We start from the raw sequence: 20,619 nt of genomic DNA, 5'->3' as shown, positions 1-20,619 counted from the left end.
CTCCTGATAATCCCTGATACATTTTTGTCAACATTACATTCACAACCCCTTGTATGAAAAGTAAATACACACGTGATGTCATCAGTGATGCCATAAATGATATTTGTGATGTCATCTTTGAAGTCCTGGGTGTTAGTCTTATCATTGCACGGTGGTGGTGCGAGTTATGATTGCTTAGCTTACCATAACTGACACATTTCTGGGGTTTTTCGGTTTTACTTGTAACCATAACGTCCCTTTAACAAAATTGTTTCACTGAATTTCATAGGTTTTAGTAGCGCAACTTAACCCATAATGTCCCTTTAACAAAGTTTTTTTCACTGAATTTCATAGGTTTTTAGTAGCGCAACTTAAGCATAATGTCCCTTTAACAATGTTTTTTCACTGGATTTCATATGTTTTTAGTAGCACAACTTAATCATAATGTCCCCTTAACAAGGTTTTTTTCACTAAATATAGGTATAGATAGCATGAATTTGATAGGTGTTTACTAGAATTTCCTAGTTAATATACATGTAACATCGAACATGCTGAACCCCCTGCCCCATGCTAGTAGTTCTGAGGTCCACGGACCACGCGCATGGACTCGGTCAACATCAACAATTTCCAAAAACTCAGGGGGTATCTTACATTGTTGTATCATGCAATAAAACACTGAACATGTTCAAAGAGCAGCACATAAATAAATTACATTCAGGAATAAATAAGAAGTGCAAACTGTATATGTAACACACCAACAGTTCAATTACATAGAATATGCAACATAATGGAACATAACAAAAGAAAATAACATATGCCTCCAGCAAAATTACCTCAGAGAAACTGCACAGCAAAAACCAACAGCACACCTACGCAGCAGTAACAGCAAAACTTAAAAAGAAACTGGTAAGTACACTACATTAATTTCATATATTTATAAACTTTCTGTATTAGGGTGCATTGAAAAATAATTCTTTTTTTTTTTACACAGAAATGTTTAGTACTTTGGGATGTCTAGAAGAACATTTTCCTTGGGACAAAATGAGTCAAAACAGTGCTAGTAATGGTAGACACTACACTTCTCTAAATAAACCAATCAATAACCATTATTTTATGTGTACTTAACATATATATTTTTTTAACAGACCATAAAGACAATAAGAACAATACAGAAACAGACACATTGGAAAATATCTGCAGCGTGTACAGCAAAAAATTGATCTATTAATGACAAATGTCATTCTTTTAAAAAAACTTTGTAGAGGACCATATAAAGGAATAAAATAAGTATAACTGTCCCACATGTACCTGTACCCCTTCTCTATGTCCCAGCCAACATCCCCAAAAACTCCCCAGCAAGAAAAACGTTATGACAAGTCTTCAAACCCTTCCTCCCCCGCCTTCCAACATGTACAAACCCCTAATTCCCCTGTATTTGTATCAATTTCTACTTCCCCCTCCCTTTTATAATTTTTATATTTTTATACAATAATAAAATATTATGTGTGCTGTTACTATATTCCTCTGTGTCTTGCTTTTTAAAAAAAGGCAACTAGGGTGTCCGTGGACAGCACGGGTGTGCAGAATGTCCATAACTGAGCAACATGGGGGTGTCCTAAGGACACTATGCCTGTTCGTACTGTTCACAATCAAAATGCAGGTATCCTTAGGACACATAGGATGGCTGCCCATCTGCAATTAACCAAAATGGGGGTGTTCTAAGGACACTATACCTGTTTGCACTGTCCCATAATCAAAATGGTGGTGTCCGCAGGCACTAAATCCGTCCGCATGTAGGCAACTATTCACAATAAGGTATCCTTAGAACATATCCTCTGCTCACATTGTTCGCAACCACAATGAATATGTCCGTAAAACACAAAGCCTTCCCACCTGTCTGCAAAGTTGTGACATCACATTTAATTTGGTCAGAGACCTGAACCCTGTCCGTAGAACATCCGCACACATGCGTGTTACACCCTTGGGTCCTACGAACATCGCGCTTGTCCGTAACTGTCTGCTGCATGTGTGTTGCACTTTTAATTAGTTCAGGGACACAAACACAATCTGTAGAACACCCGCATGCATGCGTACACCTGACCCCACGCATTTGGTGTCCTACGGCCACCTGTCCCATTCGTAAAGGTGTCCGTGACATCATCTTGTGACCGCACCCATGTATCCTTGTTCGCTATCACAGTCCGGGTCCCCAGACATTAGAAAAGTGCTTCTTTGAGCAATCCAAGGTATTTTCCTGGGATAATTCACCCTTGCACATGTCCCAGACAAGGTCCCTAGCAATCTACATACTTTTTGGAACTTTTTGAGCCCTTTTCTGGTGTTTGAAATGTTCACAGACAGCACGGGTGTCCTCGAAGCATGCCCCAGCACCCCTATAAAAGGCCACACCCCAGAGATGATCCTCATTCTGCTTTTGGATATCCAAGCAAGACAGAGCATTGGTGGACATTGATCCTTGGTGAACCTGTTTTTGCTACTACATTAATTCCTTATGGGAAATTCCTGACAGCTGTCCTGATGGCATTCGTAGCTGCTGCTGGTGCTACTTCTGTCTCAGCACCACCCCCAAACCCTCCACCACTACCACCTCCCCAAGGGCCTGCAGAGGGGAACAGGCATGAGGATACAGAGGAGGATGAAGAGGATGATGAGGAGGAGGTAGTGTAAGTCTGTACTACTAGCACTCACCATGAGTCTTGGGTGTGGAGGTTGTTTGCCACTCTTGATGGAGTATCGAAAGCTTGAGCAAACAAGGTGCGCTGCACTCAGGCCCAGATGGTGCTGAGTCGTGGCAAAACAGGTTTGTACAGCTACGGTACTACCTCAATGAGTGACATCTAAAGTCATTCCATGGTGGGGCTATTTGTAAGGTTGTACCTTGCGATAAATGTAGTAGGTTCAGTTCCTCTGCAGCATCCTCCGCTTCTGCTCCTGCCACCACAAGAGACACTCCTGTGGGGCAGTGCATCCCTCCAGCTGCCTCGCAGGCCATACGTTATTCTGTAAACTCTTAACTTTCGAGGGTCATGTATTATGTATGTACTGCGACGCAGTACTCTGCAGTGGGGAGACCCTTTGAAGTGCTTTCGAGGCTGCTGTCCAGGAGCATGAGAAGGACTGCCAACTAACTGAGTAAGTCCCACCCTACATCTTCCTCTCTCCACCTTCCCTTTCTTATACCCGTGGTTGATGCCCCTTCCTTACCCTCCTTCCCTTCCTTTACTTATGTGTCATGCCTGAAAAAAAAAATACAAAACAATAAAAAACAAAAAAAGGCTCTTTTCAGAGCCGCCTTCCACAGTTCAAAAATAGAAGTGCCAATTCAATGCTGCAGGGTCCTGTGCATTATTAGAATTCCGCGGACAGTCGCAGACATTGACATTTTTGGGATGCCACCCTATCAAAACCATTGCACACTTCTCCGCGAGGAAGTGGTGGCTCTGAAAAGTGCCTTTTGGTGGTGTTTTTTTGTGTTGCAAAAACTTCAAATGGTCAACAGCTACTGGAAAAAGGATTGCTATAATACCAAAAAGGGTCACAATGCATTTTGTATATTCCGCAGAAAAATATGATTGCCAGCGTAAGTAAGATGTACTCCATTTCTGCGAAAAAAGTGTGTACTACGAAACATAATATTTGTATTGCGAAAGAGGACATGCCAACATCTCTCCAAAAGGCACAAACAGACTTGTTGACACTGCGCCCCGCTTTCTCCATTTGTGGACCAAAGGAAGAAGAACGCAACCACATTTGTCTCTGCGCAATACGAGGAAAAATTACTCAGGACTTTGGAAACATGTCCATGACTTTCCCAAGTCCTTCTTTCATTGCAAATTGCAAATAGATTCCAGAGACATGTCCTAAACTGTTCCCTCCACAATGAATAATAATAATGTCTGGCTGTGTCACCAAAGTAGCACAAAGAGGTACCGAATACAGACACTTCATTCCACGCACTCCATCAGTACACTTCCACATGAGGGAAGCCAAGATGTGCGGCCACTCCACAGCAATCTGCATGCACCTCCAACCAATTTATCCACGAGTCTCCCAAAATCCAGACAATCTGCCTTCTGAAAGACACAGCCAAAGATATCTGCTCTTATCTCACAGGAAAAAGACTTTCTGACAAAGTCTCTCCTTACACATCATGCCCAGTAAACCTTATTGACCAATTCCTTGCCCTGCTATGTTTCATTTGCATGCCTCTCAGCCTCAAAATCCCTGTATGTAATACGCACTGTCTGCGGATAACCACGGTGTCTGCAGACATATCGTAAAATCTGAGAGTGGGGAATGAAAATTTAAATTGTGTGCCCCATTTCCCCTTTGAGGTTGGCTCTGAAAAGAGCCTTTTATTTTGGGTTTTTTGAAGATGCTTCAGAAACACCTTTTATTTTGTACATTTCTTTGTTTTTTTTTTTCCTTATTTTCCTTTAAATATCTTCACATTAGCTTCTTCAAAGCAATCCTTATGGTCCAAAACAGCATGGCATTTCCCATAAAAGATGAAGACATGCCATCTTCTTTAAAGTAAACAACATAACCAGAATCAATGTTGTCATTATTGTAAAAGAACACGCCAGCTCTAATCCTAAAAGCAAACATGCCTTGGTTAATTAAACACCTAGAAACATTTTGCTCAGGACAAAAAACAGAACTATTGTCCCATACTGCCCTAGGTACTAAAGCAGAAAAAATAACTTTGGCATTTGGAAGTACTTTACTGCCTGAACCAAGTTTTCCAGATCTTGCATCAAAGTAGGGTCACTGACATACCCCAAATGCAAAGCACCACAGTGCAGGACAACCACATATGGACTATTAAACCTAGCCATATCCTGACAAACTTCTAGCATTGCCTGCAAATTTAAACCAGACACAGTGCACCACACCACCTCCACTCCTTTTGTGTCAACATTGTTCGCCAAATTCCTAAATTTAGCATACTGCTCGAAATCATTCACAAACATATCTCCAACCACCAACACCCTGACTTTCTCCACCTTCGCCATCTTCACTAGACACAGCCTCTCTCAATACAAATCAGACCTCAACACCTGATTGGCTAATCCCCAAAATACACACCCATTTCAGGATCAAAAGTCCCGGATGTGGCACGCCCTGTCCGCAAACAGCCGCACTGTCCGCAGGGCCCATAAGTAACACTGGGGCATCCCTTCTACCCTTTCCACTTCACTCATTGACCCATTCCCTCATTGGCTGCTGTTAAGCAGTCACACAACCATCCACCAATCACATCCAAGAACTTTACATCTAACTCCATCATCACAGTTCAGCACTTTAGATATACTGTTGCTCATTCTGAGTACAATTGGGCTGTGATTGCAAAGCACGTACCACAACAACTACTGTAAAGCTCTCCAAGATTTCTGCTTGCAGATTCATCCACATCCACATCCACATGAATGAACACAAACTACAGGTATGAATATTTTCTGTACAGCTCTTGTATAAATGCATATAAACAGGGTAACTGCCACTTAACCTGTATAACCTGTAAAATAAATCTTACTGTCATTCCTCCCATGTGCTACGATCAAGTGTCGCTTAAAAGCTGTCTCCTCTCCGAATTTTTATTTACCCATATTACTAACTGTACTGTGCAAACCATTATTCATTCTGTCATTTGTGTAACCACTACCACCTATTTATCCACATTTCAACTATAATAGCATTTAATGCATTATAGTGCATAGAATGTACATCCAATTTCCTTTCTATGCATTCTGGATATTTTACATACAATCTATCATTTGAACTTCCTTTAAAAATTATTATAATAGTAATCAGACACAACACACAGCTGTCTAACAAAGTGTCATTTCATGTTAGAAATGTGAGAAATAACAGTATGATTCTGGGAGAAGGCTTTGTAGTGTGTTATAAAATGACACGCAGCCAGGATGAGTACATGCATCTTTATTCATGCACACAGATAGCCAATATCATTTGAAAGGCTCCCAGCGGAAACAACACAACTGCTTCTACAACTGTTCTTCCAATCTAGAAAGCTCTCTCAATCCAGCTGGTTGCCCATAACGTTCTAGAATTTACCACAGCATTCAACTATACACAAGTGCAGTCACGTCTATCACATCATGTATTGATATTGATATTGATATTTTATTTCTATTGCGCTCAAACACAAGTGTTTCAGAGAGCGACAAGTCAAGGGAGGGGAACAGGGGAGAACAAAACAGCGATCTTTTTGTACAACTATGTACAAACAGTGGAGTAAACCAATACATACAACCTCTCCCCCTTCCCTTCAGTCTGCAATGCAAGCACCACACCCTTCATTGCAACCCTTACTTTATTTCAGACTCTTCCCATCTCCAAGCACCACATTATCACCCAGTAGTATGCTAATCACCTGCAGTCTGGTAAACTTGCTTTGTCCCTTTGCCACTTTTCCAGATTTTCTTATTTGAACCTTCTACCCTACAACTATCCTGGAGAGTAATAAGCTGGTGAACCCATCACATCTTTCTGCTTTATTTCCCACACTTTCACAAATGCGTGCATTGCATATTTTCCCCACAGTTCCTGACATTTACCCTGTATAAATAGCAAGAAAAGCAAACAGTTATTTCTCCTATAACATCCAATAACAGTGTCTTAAAAAGCCAAATGTACTCTGTGTGCTTTCTATTGTAATAATTTCTAAGGCACGTTCAACTGACAGATTCTAAGAAAAATATACAGAATGCACATAGACAAAGGAAAGTGCACTTACATGCTATGCACAGTTATCAGAAAGCACTGCTACTGCAAAAAGAAACCAATTCATGTCTACATTAACAACAGCACTGTTACCCCCACATATTTACTAACTTCTTTCTTTCACAATTGCAGTGAAGACCACTCTCCTGAAAACCAGCAGTGTCTGAAGTACGAACCAGAACTCAGAAGAAACCTACTTTTTCCATCCAAAAAAGTAAGTGCAATACTGCCATAATGTTCTGTTACTCAAACACTATAGAATTCTAGTGTTATAGAACAAACAATTGTATTAACCTTGCAGCATTAGATTCAGTATTACCGCTTGACCCTCAGCAGCTGCATACTTTGCATTGTCATCTAAACATGAGTATAGTAACACACAAATACGAGAATAGCCTTTCCAACATGCTTAGCATCATACTCAGACACTCATGCACAAAGCACATATACAGTGCACAACATCCCAACCCACACATACCCATGTGACAACAACATTCAGTTTGTCAATATTCTCTTCGAAAAACTATCAGAAGTTAAAAGGATAGGACACTCAACAGCCAGCTTTCTTCTTTTCAAAAAATGTATGCACGCAGAGAACTATTTTCTTTAACTCTAGCATACACAGTCACCATACAACAATCACAAGGTCTTACCCCAAATAAAGCATTAATAGATATTGTAGCACAGTGTTTAAAGAAGGCATAAGCTATGTAGCACTATAACGCATACGTACATTTGACAGACTATTTCTAATCAACTTTGATGCAAGTAAGTAAATGCTGATATTCCTTGCATTCTAGAATATAATAATTCACTCTAAACCCCCCATATAAAAACCTATCCTGTTCAGCAAAAAGCAAACTTTTTGTAAAAGAAAACGACTTCACTCTCAAATAATGCAGGATCTCACAGCAATTCCTTCAAGGAAATTAAAAGAAGCTACTACTTCATCGATAACGACAACCAAAGAAGAATCTACGGCACAAACAAACTCAACTACCTCTTCAAAGAAACATTGCGCACTCCGGACAAATGACTTGGACACAGAACTGTCAGGTCCATTCAAATTTTCAAATATAACTGGTGAAAATTGCTACACAAATGTAGCAATCAATATTCTATTCTAATTGCCACCAATTATTGACAACATTTACTTATGCGGCACAGACCAATTGTGTTTGCAAATGTTAGTCCTTCACAGAAATGCAACCAACAATCCTGACAACACTTACAGTGTCTCTGGAATAAGGCAGGCATTGGACTACTCTGGTGCAATAGTCAAATTCACTTTAAACACACAGGAAGATCCACAAGAATGTCTGATGTACTTGCTACAAGTACTAGAAAACAAAAACATACCCATAAATGAAATCTTCCAGATTTCATACATGTGGAAACATACATGCACTCTTTGCAGCCATATCCCACAAGAAGAAGTTCCTAATAAATGCTTCATATATGTATCTATACATAACTGTGAATCCATTCCATTTCAGCAACTTGTGCAAAATGCAAACCATAGCAGATTATGTACTAGCTGCAATTGAGATAATCGCTCCACCTTACAAATACAGACACATAGTAAATATGTAATACTAATGCTTTTATGTTACAATACAGATGGTACCAAAAACAACTGCAAGCTGACTGGATTCACACATGGTCAAGTATCACTTGGTAAGAAAACCTTCAAAACAATAGGTATAATCTACCATGCAGGAGCCACAACCAATGCAGGTCACTGCACTGCATATATAAAAAAGAATTTTGGATGGTTTGAATGTAATGATACTACCATTACTCTAAAAGTGTTAGACTCACCTGTTATCTGCGGAGGCATTGGGGCACGGTTGCAGTCCTCCCTGAATTTGAATCGACCCCTTCAGGCCTCTCCCTCAGTAGAAAAGTTGTGAGCGGTGGTATGTGGTGATACTGCTCCTGTGAATTATGGAAGATAAGCTCTCCGTCCTGCTTCTTCTGGCAGGGGTGTGTTGAATGGGATCTAGTTCCTTCACTGATCCCTGATAAGGATTAGTCCTGTCCAACTATGCTTCTCCTTATGATTGGTAAGTATTTCTTGAGCTCTTGTGATGCTGTTCATTCTGTTTAATGTCTTTATATGTTGCTCCTATTTATGCCCGCAATAATGTTTCTCTTCTGCTTTCTTCCCTTAGATGGAAATGTGGCCTCACTGCAGCTGTGAGATGCGAGACGCAGCCGGATGGAAGATGGATGCTACTGCAATGTTCGACAACAGGTAACTGATGGTTTAAGGAAAAGCGCGAAGTATGGAGATGCGCAACCTTAAACTGACTGTTTTTTCGATGTCTAACCTTGTCTTCTGTTTTTCCTTGCAGGCGCTGCTTTCGACGATGGAGAGTGTTGTGCTGTGGTGACAAGATGAAGATTTTGGCGTTCCGGAAAGTGTAAAGATGAATATTTGGTTTGTCGAAGAGATGTACAGGTAAGAACAGCTTCCCCAGTTGGTAAGTATTCTGGCAGGAAGCAGGATGTCCAGGAAGCAGGATCTTCAATGGTAAGTCTGACCTCAGGCCACAGTGAGCGTTACACTGCTTGCAAGTGCAGAATAACGCAAAGCGTCTGTCTTGAGGATTGGGGTAGCTTATATAACTGAGATCGTGGGAATGCCCATTAGGGCCGGCTTACCAGTCACACCCTGCCACTCCTAGAGAGTGAGCATGTCCGAAGGCAATCCATTAGCAGCTTCACCGAAGAATACACTTGGGGGTGCTTAATGGATGGAATGTTCAAGGTTAACTGCTTAATGGATGTAATTTTCAAGGTTAATGCATCTGAAGTGCTATGTCCATAATGAAAGTTTTTTGGTGTTCAATGGATGTTCTTGTTTACCTTTGTTCATGAGCCTGGTGCCAAAGGCGCCAGGACTGTGTCCACCCAGTTCTCCTGTGCATGCGACCTCTGCATGCCTGTGCCCCTGACTTCATGGCCATGACAAAGTCAGAGATTACCAGCAAATCTTGTAAACACTTACTAATATTCTTAAAACCAACATTTTATAAAAAATCTATTCATGAACATAAACAAAACTTCAACTTCAAAACTATGAACAGTTAGAGTACGCCAACAGTGATCTAACTGCCCCAAGATTATTCAACAAGCAAACAGATAAATGAATACCACTGAAATAAAACATGAAATAAACAGTTAGAATATACCAAAAGGTATCTAACTGCCCCAACAGTCTGCAACAAGCCACCAGATAGATGAATAACAATAAAATAGAAAAAGAAATAAAAAAATGGAAGACACCAACTGCTATCTAATTGCAACAATACTACCACTACTTCCAAATTAAAAACTATACACCTATTCAATTGCTCCTACTGAAATCAATGAAAGAAATATATTTTACCACAATGTAGAAAGTTTTTTTTTTAATCCAGCATAGACTTTTTTTCCCCACAGACCCAATAATTTAATGAACAAACACAGGAACTGAGCAAATTTCACAGTACACTGGTTTGACCTGTAGTACTTCTAAAGTACTAACTATGAGGGTCGACAAAATGCATAAATGTCTACTATGCATTGCAATACTCATTATAAACTACCTACACTAATATGTGTTTTTTTCCTATATCACAGTGATTCAAAAAAAATGTCTGCTCCAACTACCCATGTCATGGAAAAACTGCATACAACCACTAAAAGTCAAACATTAAATATATAATGATTGGACTCACAAACACCACAGCATAACACACCTATTCAAGCAAACACCTGACCATAGACCACAATCCAAAATGTTTGCTTCAATAGGTATCTTATGCTGCAGTGCTTGTTGCCAAACACTACAATCTTGATTGCATAGCCTCACCAAAACTCTACATACATCTTCAACAAAGTAAACAGTAAGTATGTAATAATTAGACTCACAAACACCACAACATAACACAGCTACACAAACAAACACCTCACCAATAAATATAACCCAAAATGCCTACAGTCTTCAATACCAACATTCTGAAAACAATCCAACAAACAAAAAAACACACATCATCAAAGTATACTCAAATTCTTTAAAACATATCCCCTAAGAAGCCCACATACCACTGTCAAATGTTTGGTAGCATTGGTGTGTTATTCTGCAGTGGTTGTGGCCAGGGCCTAGAGTCTTGGGTGCATGCCCAAATGCACCCAAGACTCTAGGCCCTAGCCATAACCACTGCAGCTTTATACACCCATAGAAACAAACAGCTACCGAATGACCACAACTCAAAAACATAACACATCCACCTCAGAACCCATCCACTTCAATTATCATTCTAAACTAATAATTACAACCAACGCACACACTCTTCAATACATACCCTCTTCATCAAATGCTCTACTAACGACCCAAAACCAACATCATAGTAAAGTAAAATAACCAATAGTGCGCCCAGTGTTTATTATGTCTGCGGACTACCACGGTGACCGCGGACACCGTAGACACATCACTGCCTTCTCCCACCTAAACAAATACATCATTTGACCCATATCTTACTCCTCCAATCTCTCCAAGCACTCCTTCACACCAACACACTCCCCAAAATTGGATTTGTGCTCACTTCCACACCACACTGTCCGCTGATGTCTCCAATATGGTGGGTGCATCGAAGAATGTCACGCACGTCACGCTTCAGTCCAACCAATCGGCGAACACGTCACGTGTCCGCGGACACGATACAATCTGATTATCCAATCAGTGTCCGGTCCATGGAGTGAACATGGAAGTGTGTCCGCGGAGCAGACATAGATATCAGTAATGTTTTGAGACCCACTCTTTGGTCATTTTAAAAAAGAACTACTGGATGGATTTTCACCAAATGTATAAAAGCACGCTTTCGGGATAAAGCTGCCGCTAGTGCTGCAAATTTTGTGAAAATCTGTTCAGTGGTTTGGGATGAACGTGTGCGCAAAGATTTTTCTCCATTTGCTCTATGGGGAAAAAAAGAAATTTCTGGACCCCCCCTATAACTTTACCCCCCTTGACCAAACCTCACCAAACTTTTAAAAAAAGTGGCCCATACACTCGTTTTGCAAAGTTTGGTGAGATTCTTCCAGGTGGAGCACAGTTATAAGCCACCCAAAAAGTGCTCTTCCTATGGGTTTAGCAACTTAACCAAAACTCCATGGCTGTTACTGCATGCAGGCCATGTAATATATATATATATATATATATATATATATATATATATATATATATATATATATATATATATATATATACATATATATATATATATATATATATATATATATATATATATATATATATAGAAAAGGATTGGCTAACACCCACAGCACAATAAAACAGGCCAACATCGGAAGGCCATTGCCTAGCGACAAATAGCACAATGCCTGAAAAATGGGTTGAAAAATAAATAACTAAAAAAATAGGCCGGTAGCAATAATACTAGAAAACTAGGGTACCATGCCGGGGCTCCCCAAAGAGCAAGTACTAGCACCAGCATAATGCAGAAAGTGAATTAATAAAAATACTAAGACAGCCCACAGCGAATACAGTATAAATATTCAGTACTGCAACACGTAGATAAAAAAGAAGGGGGCTCCGAATCAGTAAGACCAGAAACGGTCAGAGCAGGAGCCTCCCAACTCAAGATGGAAGTCAAGGTTTAATTTAGCTTAAACAAACTGGACTTTTTGGGTTTACTAAAAAGAAATAAGCCAGCCAGCTGCGCAAGGGGAAAACAAAAGGCCGATTCACATGATACATGGCCACACATAGCAATAAGCTAGCAAAGGGATGGTCAGATAGCAAGGGGAATGTTTAGCATTTTAAAAATAAACGCAATCCCTAAGGGAAAGAATAGGTAATGGTCAATATGTCATCGTCGCAGGAGGATAGCTCAGGGACAACGTGCTTGCTTTGGAAGCAAGACGATGTGGAGCAGGTTTGATTTTTGCACCCGCACTTAGAAACCTTGGGATAGCTAGCACATTCTAAATAAACAATTAAAATATTAAAAAGCAATAGAATGTGAAAATGGACAGAAAAGGGTACCGCATTTTGGGCCCAGGACCAGGTTTCGATCAAGGGGCGAGCCCCAACTAGTATTAGCAGACAATTCATCTAGGGGAAGAGATGAGCAACAACTTTTGGGGGAACCTGGACAGCGGGTAACCCATCCAGGTCTTGGCAGCATGGGCCAGAGGGGGTAACCTCGGGACCCGATGCCCAAAAGTACAGCATATTGTGGTTACTGGAATTATGATTATGTTTTGTTATTACCATAAGTGTGCAATAAAATCTCACAACCTTTTATTGCAAACACTCACCTAATGCTCTTGTGTACTATCTGGGGGGAAAAGGTATGGTTTTGTCACACCCAGGTTATGTTACCACTCTGCCTGCATATGGGTCCACTGGTTGTGGGCAAGGCCACAAGTACCAGGCGAGGCTAGGTAAAGCGTGCCCCCATGACAGCCAGGCAGGGGAGAGGGACAAGCAACAGCCCAGCAAAAGGGGGGCGGTGCTCCTCCCTGTCCCCCAGTACAACTACAAAGCGACACACAGTCACTGCCGGCCCAGGAAGAGAAGAAGAAAGGGCGAGGTGTTAAATAACACCTCGCCCTTCCTCCTCAAGGGGTGCTAAGCACCAGTGTCAGGAAGGAGCAGGAAACCGAGTAGTGTTAGGCACCACATGGGCATATTGCCATCGGCCTCAGTCAGCCGGGGGCGGCACTCAGCCCCCCACACAGGTACAATAAAGACACAGGGGCAGCCCTGGGCCCAATATAGGGAGCTGTTTTTTGCTGCGAAAACCAGAATCTGCTTGTGGTCCCTACAAGGGCACCCAAATGATCCAGTTTGGGTCCCTGTACGGGGACCCAAACAAAAGAGTTATACGCAGAGTCTCTTCTTTTTCCCAGAACCCTCCCACCCTAGAAAAGGGGTGAGAAGAAAGAGAAAGAAAACAGGTCACCGAACGGTGACCACACACTGTCGTGGGACAAGAAAGGCAGCACGGGCCAGAGGGGGTAACCTAGGGACCCGATACCCAAAAAGTACAGCATATTATGGTTACTGTAATTATGATTATGTTTTGTTATGACTATAAGTGTGCAATGAAATCTCACAGCCTTTTATTGCCAACACTCACCCAACTTCAAAGTGGGCTACTCAACTCACAAGCATTCACAAGTAAATGAATGAAATATGCACAGCTGTGCAAGACCTATTTGACAACATTATTCAACATCAATCATGTTGTTCATATACCTGCTAAACGTTGTGTTAATGCATAAGTTTCAATGTTTTTTTTAAAGTTTCACACCATATTGCTATGATAGAATCAGCCAATGAACTGCCACAGTTTACGCTCATACCACTATAGCATCAATAGGAAACCCGGGTAGCAACTGGGAGGAATCAGGCTGATTATAACAATTGCACCTGACCCATACAACTGTGAAAAGAAGCGACTGGCCTCATTAGGGTTTGGGGGAGTGGTAAAAATGTGGCAGAAGCACATTTACTTCTGGATCACCACTCCGCCCAATCTCAAGTTTCAGCAGAAAGTGGGAGGTTTACCTGCAGCTTTTTGCTGGAGGCAAAAACCTCCCCTTTCCGCCCATTTTCAACGCTAGTACTGCCGGTACTATTACCGCCAGCGGTAATACCGCCGAAAAGCACCATAGAGTCCTATGGACTCAGAATAAATGGGGATTAACAGCGCAATCTTTACTCGGGCTCCGGCCCAAATTGCGCCGGACTGAGATGCGGTAACATTACTAGCAATGGGCAGTATCTCGGCGCATTTACCACAAGGATGCCGCCCAAATCGTGATGAGGCCCGTCGCTTGTTTTTGTATGTTTCAGTTTGGCTCGGTAGAATTAGCAGAGCCTTGAGAAAGTACAATAATATGTCTATGTCTAATATTAATGTTTCTGAAGGCAAAATAGTAATTTGTACTGATTGCCTTACTAATTATGCATTAGCCTGTTCCCAACGTAGACACATTTTAGGTTGGAAGTTATAATCTGTTAGTTTGAAAATAATACAAATTAATGATCCCTTAAATAGCCATACTTGAGCAATGCCTGATAAATAGCCTTGCGGTGATAACGTGGTTTGCTTTGTTTTCCATTTAATGGTATTTCGTACTAAACTTTTTTTTATTCCACGTGTATTTTTACTGAGGTTTTAATCAGAGAATATTCCAAAGGCATGATTTACAGTGACACTGTGGCCCGCAGCCAATGGAGTTGGATCAGCAGGCCCCTTCCCATATTGCCATAGCCTTTTGAACAAGTGCTGACGCTGTCTCTTTGCTTCAGTATACTGTGCAGAGTTGCGCTTGCTCTTTTGGTGTCTCAACCACGCCCAATGTTCGTCGCACTTATTCTCTCAATACTTATCTTGAAGCCCGAAAAAACAAAAAAACATTTTAGAATAGTCATTACTGTAGGTCAGGTTTGGTTAGGGAAATAGTTATAACGACATTACAGAGCTATCTCCATTTACTAAGGTAACTCTTCCGGGTCCACCCACCCTATTCTCATGATTTTTCCGTGCCCCTTTCTGCCACCCCAAAATTGAAAACAAAACGGTTATAAAAGGTAAAATTATACCATAGATGTCTTCCTGAGTTTTCTGTAATGTCACCCAGAACACCTAAATTGAAATGTAAGCTTTGTTTAGTTACCCGTCTAACCATGTATAATGTGCAGAGGCTTCGTTTGTCCTATTGCCACCACACCTGCTGCACCCAGCCTCCCCGCTGCACCCAGCCTGCACGCTGCTTCCTTCTCTATGGCAGCAGTGATGGGATGGAGAGCAGCAGAAAGTGCCTTCCTACACTACCCGTCTACCTGCTCGTGTTGATTTGACTGGCTCTGTACATAAAGAAGGGGGATGGTAATGGGACAGCAAGAGATGGCAGATATTAATTCTGCAGTGAAGATGGATGCAGATCAGGGGTATCCAAATCTTGATTGCCAATATAAAACTATGAGCTTCATAGTGACTTTTGATAATATGTTATCTGAAGGGAAGAACCCATATTTGGGTAGGGTAAATGTGCTTTCCATCTCGGTTAGCATCTGAGGTGAGGACGCGTTGTAGGACTAGGACTAAAGAGGAGAGCTTAGTCATATCTCAACGAATCTTGATGTTGTAAATAATTGGCCTGCAGTGGTCATTTCTGAGGGATCTGTGTTTGTAGTGTAAGGTGATATGAGTTTTAGATTGGCATTGGTTAGTCAGGGAGGAGAGGTGTAGAACGTAGGTTCTTGTAGGTTGGTTGAGGTGTTTGCTGCCATTTAGGTTTGAGATGATGGGTGATTTCCAGTGAGAAGAATAGTGCAGATTAATGGACTTTTGTGTCAGTCCTCAATATATTTTCTTTATGTGTGATGCCGTTTGACCTGGAATTAGTTTTTTTTCCCAATAGTTTTAGCCAGCATGGTGTGCCTGGTTTTCTGGAGTGCTCAAATGTTGGGAGGGATCTCTGTGGAATGATATTGCTATGGGTAGAGGTGTGTTTGCTCGAGGTTTTCGTGGTTGTTTAATGTTAGCATCAATTGAACAAAATTGCAGTGTCTGTGTCATGCTGGTGTTGGCTGAATCTCCGGGTTCTTAGTTTTTCCCTGAAAGCAAAGGGAGTTTTGGGGCTAGGTGGGAGAAAGTGTATCAGTTTCTGGTTGAAATTTGGTAGTGCACTTGCTTGTCGGCATATGTGAATTGACATGTTATGGATTCAGGGATCCCAGTGGCGGCTGCTATCATGGGGCGGCCGGGCGCCGCCCCCCCAGAAAAGAAGGAGAAAAGAAAGAGGAAGCTAAAAGATATTCAATCTGAGAACTTCTCTGATTGAATCTCTTTTAGCTTGCATTTCCTTTGCCAACAGCGCGGGGGCGCTGTGGCAAGGCAACAATGATAAAGGGCCGGGCCCGGCTGTTAACACAGCGGGGCGCGTCCCGTTTTACGCTTTTTTCTTCAATAGTAGAGTGAGTGGAGCTCATAGCTCCACGCACTCTACGTAAGCCCCCTTTAATTAGAAGGCTGGCGGGGCGCTTCAGGGGTGGCCCCGCCAGTCTAAAATGTGCGTAAACAGCGCACTAGGTCCGGGTCGTCCCTCGTCACTGAAATTCCCTCCCCTCCCCTGCATGGACACAGTAATGTCATTGGCTGTTTGCCAGCCAATGACAACCCTTGCATTGGCTGGCAAACAGCCAATGACATTACTGTATCTATGCAGATCTCTGGTGCTGGGGGTGTGTGGGTGTACCTGCGCCACCTTCACACTCTCTTTAGACGACACGACGGCAGGAGTCACGAGTCGACGCAAGCCCAGCTGCCCGGCCCTGAAGACCATCCACCAGCCCAGCAGAGACGGCCTGGACCCTGGCTAGGAGCCGGCGGGTAAGTAGTAGCCAGGTGGTCCCAGCAGATTTGTTTGTGTTTTTGGGCCCGGGCGGGGACGTGGCCCACGGACCACAGCCCCAGTCAGCAACACTGAAAGACGTGTAGGCCAGGCCTACGTCTTTCAGTATTACTGACTGCGGTCAACTTAATGGGGCCTTGTTTCCACTCGAGTCTCCGGCGGGCGGGCCTGGTGGTAGCGGGCCCGGGCCCGCCTACCACCAAGGCGGGGGCCGCCAGGCCTGGGCCTTTACCCCAGGTCCGTGGGCCAAGGCCCAACGGCCTTGGTCCACGCGGACAGCAAGACCCAGGCAGGCGTGCTGCTGCTGCCCAGTGCGGGCCGCGTTACAGAATCTCCAATCCATCCAAAATGTGCCGTTTTATATTTTCGGCATTTTTTGTCGAAAAAAGCCGAAAATATAAAACGGCACAATTAGCATGATGCGGAGTGGTCGCAGGCCGCGGCTGATCAGCTCCACAGTGATGAGTGCCCTTCTCAAGCTGGGCGCAATGATTTCCAACTGGATGTCCCAGACTCTGCCTTCTCTGGTGGGGCTGAACGCCACCCGGCTGCCTTCCTCCGACCCTCTGGTAAATCCGGACTTGTCTCTTCCATCGCTGCCAGCGCTGAACCCCTTGCAGCTTTGCTGGAACTCAGCAGTGCCGGTTCGTTCCTGAGGCACGTGTGCAAACTTTCTGACTGCATGTTTCCCTTTTAACAATGACACTGCCATGATGCAGATGCCGGGGAGTTGAGCAGAGCTGTAGGATGCACCCGGGGCAGATGTTCAGGAGCTTAGAGAATTACTCAATATATGTTGCTGACAGGAATATTGCTTTGGAAAGTTTGTCTTCGCCTGACGACGCTGGTGCATTTAATTGACGTTATTGCCGTTTTCTTCTACAACATCAACTGCGCGTAAAACTTTGGGATGTGGTACCCATACTTGCCAGGTGTGTGTGTGTGTTCACGTTTGCCTTGCTACACACGTGACGTCGGGCAACTTCGGGTCGCATTTTAAGGATGTCTTTGGTTTTCCCACTAATTGCTGTGCTTAATGAATGCGCTCATGTATGTGTTTACTTATTTATTGAGGTGGTTGTTTAACACTGCGTGCACATGGCAATGCCATCCTGTGGGTAGAGGCCAGCTTTGCAACTACCTGGCATGCATGCTACATTCTGTACAGCATACCACTTGACGAGCAGACACATTTGTTAATGCAGAGGCGTTTCTCATATTCTAATGATTGTATTTGGTTACCTGTGTTTTTGGTCAGCAAATAACGCTCTTTGGAACAATGGCATCCCCTTTCTCCTCACTAGAAAGACTGAGCAGCACGGTCCTGCGTGAATTGGAGCAGCCCTGCAGAATACACTTTGAACAATGCACACTTCCAAAGGTGTTAATGTTAAAGGGTACTTGTACCGTGCACTATCACCATCTGAATGGTCCCCTGGCGCTCTGGTGGATCTGAAAAAAGTGTGCAGGGAGGAGGGAGGGGGTTAGTAGGGTATAGTGACAATAGGTAGAGCAAAAAGCAGTGAGCAAAGGAATCCCCACTGATGCACAATGTTTTTACCCTTGGGCCAGGAGGTTATGTCTGTGAAGGAGCAACATGTATCCACTGTCTTGAAAGAGAAGTAACTTGCTCTCCCTGTAACAAATGTCACTCTTGGTCATGATGGCTTCAAGAGTTTTTTCTTAGACATTGTAGTAGTGAACTCTTGTGAGTACCTCAGACGTTAGCCCATTGCTCCATTGAAAGGTTGGGTACACTTTATGTGTGTGGTGCAGAGCAATCTGTTCCTCATCTGGGAGAGAGAGGATCTTTGTTCAAAGTCTTTTTGAAGACTTTGAACATAGCCCTCCAGGTTCCGGTCCTGGCTGGGTAAACCCATGATTTGAGCGTTGTTTCTTTTAGGTGGATTTTCTATGTCCTCTTGCTTTAGGAGCAGTTGTTTGTTGAAGGCTTCGAGGTTCTCGTGGATAACATTGCCAGATCATAGGACTGTTCACATGCAGAATTTTCGAGATCATCCTCACGCCTCTCCACCTCTGCTACCAGCTTGTCCTCGAGATCTTTTGAGAAAGCTCTACCTCTCTCGCATGTATTTCAGTCCTGTAACAGGTTTTGAAAGTTGCATTTTATAGCTGGTGCATTCAGGAGTGGGTCAGGGGTGGGTGGCGTGGGGATCTGGCCCGCTGTACTAACTTCTTGATTTCTTGTCTGTTGTTGCTCCTATTGTCTGAGGATTGTCAACTCTTGGGATGCTTTGTCATCTTGTTCTCCGATGTGGGCCTGTTGTATCGGGCCAGTTGTCAGGGGGCTGAAAATTCAGTTTAAGGCCCACAGCGCCAGGACCTCAAGGCCCAGCTTTAGCTTTGATTTCAAGAGTGATAAGGTGAGGAGAGAATCGCATTAGTTTGCTGAATCAAATCACGGAGCTCTGGCTATGGGCGCAGGCGCTGCAGCAATGGGGGTGAATGGGAATATGCCAGATTTAGTTATTTATTTTATTGGATATTTGTATGGTGCCTATGCAACAATTGGTGCTGCAAGGCGCCACAAGACAAACAAATGGGGGGGGGGAACAAGGGAGAAAGATAACAATAACGGTCCTACTAGGCCTTGTGACATTCTGATCGTGCAAGTTCAGTAACAGGAAGTGAGAGGGTCACATTATAACACACTGACCTACGGCAAACAACACACACCCTGCAGAATGTGCAGATGTGTTGACAATGAGTGCTTGGTGCAAATGTTTCCATCATTACTGACTATATAATGAATTTCTTTATGCATACACCATAGTACCAGCTATTCTCAATACAAGCTGCTGTAAAATACACCATCACACTTGCACACGTAAGAAAAACCGAATGCTTTTTTCATATTTCTGTGGGTTTTTTGGACAGTAAATTGCACATTTTGTAGGCCATTTTTCCAAAAATGTCAAGGGGGGGAGAACCCCCCCATACTCCCCCGTAACCCCTTTGGAGGGGTGGGCTCGCACGCTCGCTACTAAATTTGCCCTGGGAAATTTACGCCCCACCAGCTTTCAAACTCACCAGCCGCCACTGAGGGATCCCCTGCTAAAGGTGCTTTGTGAGATGCACAAGGCTTCGAAGAGAATCGTCCTTTTGATCCTGAGCCAGTGGAGTGTGTGGAGGGCTGTTTGAACCCCTCACCTCACCTCTCACCATGAAACAGACAAAGGTAACTGGTCTCCTACTAGCCAGCCTTGTGTGCTTTTATAACAGCCTCAATACAAAAGGTAACCTATTTCTTTTTGTCCTGACACCTTGCCTTGCCAATCTAAAGTGGCTCCCTGCACCTTCTTACTCCAAAAGGAAAGAAATAAACTGCACATCCATCTACCATCCCCTTTACTTTCTTTTGGCATAGACCTGTCGCCTAACATAACTGGTGTCAGCTCCCTGTCAAATACTTATAGC

This window comes from Ambystoma mexicanum, chromosome 7q (assembly GCF_040938575.1).
Source record: "Ambystoma mexicanum isolate Mex_15411 chromosome 7q, UKY_AmexF1_1, whole genome shotgun sequence".
Lineage (NCBI taxonomy): Eukaryota > Metazoa > Chordata > Amphibia > Caudata > Ambystomatidae > Ambystoma > Ambystoma mexicanum.
The sequence above is the reverse complement of the archived record's forward strand: the minus strand, read 5'-3'. Positions refer to the sequence as shown.